The sequence below is a fragment of the Diospyros lotus genome, chromosome 1 (assembly GCF_014633365.1).
Source record: "Diospyros lotus cultivar Yz01 chromosome 1, ASM1463336v1, whole genome shotgun sequence".
Classification (NCBI taxonomy): domain Eukaryota; kingdom Viridiplantae; phylum Streptophyta; class Magnoliopsida; order Ericales; family Ebenaceae; genus Diospyros; species Diospyros lotus.
The window spans coordinates 45,060,022-45,064,734 of NC_068338.1; the positions used below are offsets into that span (position 1 = coordinate 45,060,022).

Consider the following 4,713-nt stretch of genomic DNA (forward strand, 5'->3'; position numbering starts at 1 on the left):
CACCGCTGTCCAAATACCCTTTGCAGTTTTGTAGAAAAGGTAAGTCCTTCATATTTTTTGCTCCATGGAATTTATGAGCCAAGCCATTACAATAGAATTCTCAGCATCCCAGGTTGAGTAGTTAGGTGTTGTTTTAGAAGGCATGGGAAGAGATCCATTGAGATAACCTACTTTCCTTTACCTTTCATTACCAACAAGACTGATTGGAACCATTCCAGGAAATTTGTCCCATTCAATCTGTGTTGGGTAATGGAAATCAAGGTTTGAAGGGATGAAAGGCATAGACTGAGATGGAGCATTGGCGATCAAAGAGGTGGCAGAAGGATTATCAGAGGAAGAGGTATTATCCACCATAAGCATAGGGACGGTAAGTTTAGATGAGATAACTGGAAGGAAAGGAATTAGCCAGAAGGATAGCTGGCTCTGATACCATGAGTAGAACTAAAAACAGCTAATTGAAGCAACGTTGGAAGAATACTTGATTAGAGAGGAAGTAAAAAAACTTAATGAAATGGAAAACTGCTTCAATATCTTATTGAGTATACGAATGGGCATATACAATAATTCTTCTACAACATCTCTTAAAAAACAGGAAAATTGAATATCTTTAAAGGATAAAGTTTATCACTAAAGCTGGACTTTTCACTTGAAATCAATTGCCTCCTTTTTCTTAGGAGCTTATCTCTTTATCAGTTTAATTTTTTGAATCTTCCCTTATCTCCAACCAACCTCATCTCTTGGTCTCATTCATATTCAAATTTATCTCAAACCAACCTTATCTCTTGGTCTTATCCGTATTCAAATTTTTTGATTTGATATTCCAACAGATGAATTATTCCTTTTTTTAGTGGTATTCACATCATGTCTTTTGCTTCTTGTTAGGGGAGGCTCACCTGATTTGCAGGTATATTATCTTTTAATTTTGCTTTTGAATAACCAATATTTATGCCAATTTCTTTCTAGTAGTCGTAGTGTTTGGGAACAACCTTCAGGCCACTAGCTGTCCCAATTGGGAATGGTTGTGTCCTCACATTGCATGATGAACATACCAGTATTGATATCCATGATTCCATCTCCTTAGCCATTACTGTGATAGAATCTGGGAAGGTCAGAAATCTAGCATCATTTTCCCTGAAGTGTAGTTTTCCCATTTTAATTTGTTTGTTACATCTTCGTTTACTAATACCAGTGTCTGGACATAGAAGCTGGTGAGTGGGAGCGTCTAGTTGAGAAGCATCAGCAGAAATTGCCATACACAATTGAAATATTGAGCAGAAAGCATTGTCAAGAGCTGGATGTTGCTGAAGGGGTAGGTATATCCTACATTTTGTCAAAAAATATTTATTTGTCTATTGAAAGGGCTAGCCGTTGCAGAAAATATTTTTTTATCAAAATGAGATGGGCTTGTGGAGCTATTAAGACAATAACTTAATTTCCATTGTCCTTTTCTAGAGTTCCAGTTATTAAGATAATTCCATACTCTGATGGAATAGTCGTAATAATTGGAACTCTGAACAGAAAAAGGGGTCTCTTTAGCTGCTAGTCTTTTATAATATATCACATTCTGTTTCAGGAGCTATTAATCATTTGTAAAATATCACATTCTGTTTCAGGCATTACCCAACAATTCTACAGTATGTTCCTCCCAAGGAAATTGTTGCAGTTGTTCATTCTGCCTCCTCTAGTTCTGCTAGTGCTTCTAAGAATTTAAACCAGAAGTGCATTGTGAAAGAAAACTTGGAGATGGGGATGCAAATTAAATTCCGGGATATTTGCAAGAGTGACCAAGATATTATTGATCTATATTCTATAAACTTATCACCTTCATCCCATAAAGGGTTACGTGGTTTATATATATTTTCTGTGGGATGCAAGTTTGCACACATGTTTCAGAAAGCTGGTGTTTATATATTTTCATTTTTTTCTTGCAAGTCATTTGCTAAAATTCTTCGCAAACTTTAAGTTTTAGAATTTATCATGACAAACTCGTGTTTGTAGCCAGATAATTGAATACTTAGGTTTCTGTGATGGAATTTTACTATTTTAGAGGGGTGAATTCTATGACTTGTGAAAGAAGTGTAGACACTAGGGCATCATCTGAGGTTGGCAGATGGGGGCAAATAAATGATGGAGAGAGTCTACCCTACAATATTACCTGGTAAGGCACCTCATACTTTCTAGGCTTCTTGTATATAGAACTCTTTTATGTACATTTGTCAAAGTGTGATCTGCTCACCTATTGGGATTGAGGCTTGATATTTGTTGTTGTGTCAAAATGTGCTATGTCTCACCTAGGTCTGATATCTTACTGATGAAATTACTTTCCCTTTGTTATTTGTTTTGATCCTACATAGATGAAAGAACATGATCCTACAAGTTGGTGAATTCATACGACTGTTAATAGTTAGTTATCATCTCCTGAAGTTGCACACAAGCATGATTATTTCATAATATGACCAAAATTGAGAACCTTTTGTGTTTAAGGATGATAATTTGCCTTCTATGGAATGCAAGGAAGGGAAATTTACACTTGTAAATTGTGTTTTCTTGCTGATACTTAATATTTAAATTGTTGTCTTTTTCCTTGGAAGTTATTTTTCTACTTCTGTTTTTGCATTCTATTTATTGTTGTTATAATTCTTATTTACCATGTTTTAAATGCTACTAGATATATGAAATTTGCTGTTTAAGATACTCAGTATCTGGCTACTACAGGTAATGTTGCTTTACCTAAATGAAATGAAATAGTTTTTATTGAATTGTTAATTACCATCTTATCTAAAAGCTTAACCTGTTAGTTTCTCTTCTATTCTCATTCTTAAAGTAATAAAAATGGAGCTCTGTTTCGGCCAGAGACAGTTATATATACCTATAATAAGGCTCTATTTCTAATTTTGCTTTTGGACTTAAGTTTACAACTTGGGATAACACAATAGTTTCAAGCTTTACAATTGTGCCTTGATTCTTTCAGAGTCATCTTTGATTTTTATTTTCTCTTAATTTTTCTCCCTGACAATTATCATCTCAGTTAGTCTTGGGAAATATTATTCATCAAGTGTTCCCATGATGAGTGACGAGGATCATGCCCGCGAGGAAAGTGAGGAGGAAACAGTACAAAATATATTAAAGCACGAAAAATCCGCAGCTGACATTTTGTGCTTGCTGAAAGCTCGTCATGGCAGTCAGGCATCTCATCTTCTGTTGACCAAGGATGTGCTGGGCATTGTTGCTACCCTTGGACAAGTGGAAGATGACAATCTCAGCAGGTTTGTTAAGGATTTTGCAGTTGATCATGTTTTTTATTGTTTACTCTGGAATATGTAAACTGTTCATTGCTTCTAAGTTCTTAGTTACGATTGATAATTTCAGATCTGTTTGCATGGCTATTATAAAGAACTAATTTTTCAACACCAGTTGTATATAGGGTTTACGTTTATTTCAAGTGTGCTTGGCTGTAATCATTGTAGTTGTTACTTAGATGTATTGTTAGTTCTCATGTTAAGGTGGCTCTCTATGTCTCTGGCTGTAACATTTCATGTACTGTGTCAATTTGTATGCTGATTAACTGGTACTCATGGAATCTCATTGTTAATCTGTAGTATACTCTGGCATCCTTTTATTTTTGTTTTCCAACTCTGGAACCAGACTTCTCTAGGCATACTTGGGGATGGAGACTATGTTTCAAGCTCTGGAAACACGTGAAACAGATGGTTCAATAATTAAAACTTCTGGTCCCTGCGGGCTCAGAGCTTCTCTGGGAGGGACCCAGATCTGTTGTCCACAAATAATGTCCCTTTGGCTGTCCATCAATTAGAAGTTGTCAATCACCAAAATAATATACATCATCAACAGTGATTAACGGCAAAAAAAAAATTAATATTCTTCTTATAAAATTCATTATATAATTTTAAAAAAATTATCTTTTCTAGATGAAGTGATGGGTTTTTTTTAGACAGATATAATATTTTCAGATGAAAAGATTGATTTTATTTTTTTTTTAAATTATAGAATGAATTTTGAAATTAGAATATTAAGATTTTTGTCATTAATTTAGGATAATTACTATTTAATAATGTATATTATCTTGATAATGTGACAACTTCTAATTGTTGGACAACCAAGAAATGGGAACAAGAGATATGGGCTCCCCAGGAAGACTCTTAGATAGCCGTTTAATTGCTATATGTTTTGAGAATTTGTAGTGTGTTGCTTGTTATTTTTTTTTTTTTTGGTAGGTTGAAGTACTTATTTGGGGAAAACGTAAAAAAAAAAAAATTATTCTTATACCATACTTTGGCGAGTTTCTAGATAATGATTCCTAGATGAGGCTTGATCTTCTAAAGCCAAGATTATCAAATGAGGAATCCCCACCTGATTTTCTAGGTTTTGTTATAAATATAATAAATATCAATAATGCCAATTTATCTTGTCTCACTATTGATGGTCACAACCTTGGAGAGACTATTTTATAATTTGTTCTCATGTTTTTGAGTTTATAAAACAAGAACAGATGTGTTACAAACTCATCCCTGATTAAGTCATGGAGTTATATATTTTTGGGGTGTTCAAGATCACTTATATGTTTTCTCTTGGTGATATGTGAGAATCTCAAGTAAATAAAATGTTGTATACTGAAGGTCACACATTGGGACGTCACATCCAGGTGCACAAATAATCAAAATACTTTCACAAAAATTACAAATTTACTTCTTA

At 34.0% G+C, this 4,713-nt stretch overlaps 1 long non-coding RNA gene across 2 annotated transcripts; it reads left to right on the top strand.

Moving 5' to 3' along the window:
* The first annotated feature begins 919 nt into the window (after positions 1–919).
* Positions 920–3,570, top strand: LOC127786469 (uncharacterized). 2 transcript variants are annotated; one of them, XR_008019982.1, is made up of 4 exons: positions 920–1,107; positions 1,203–1,309; positions 1,614–2,158; positions 3,029–3,569. It is a non-coding gene; the product is annotated as an uncharacterized LOC127786469 (long non-coding RNA). The 2 variants fall into 2 exon arrangements; XR_008019977.1 differs by having other exon boundaries at positions 1,614–3,570.
* Positions 3,571–4,713: the final 1,143 nt, after the last annotated feature.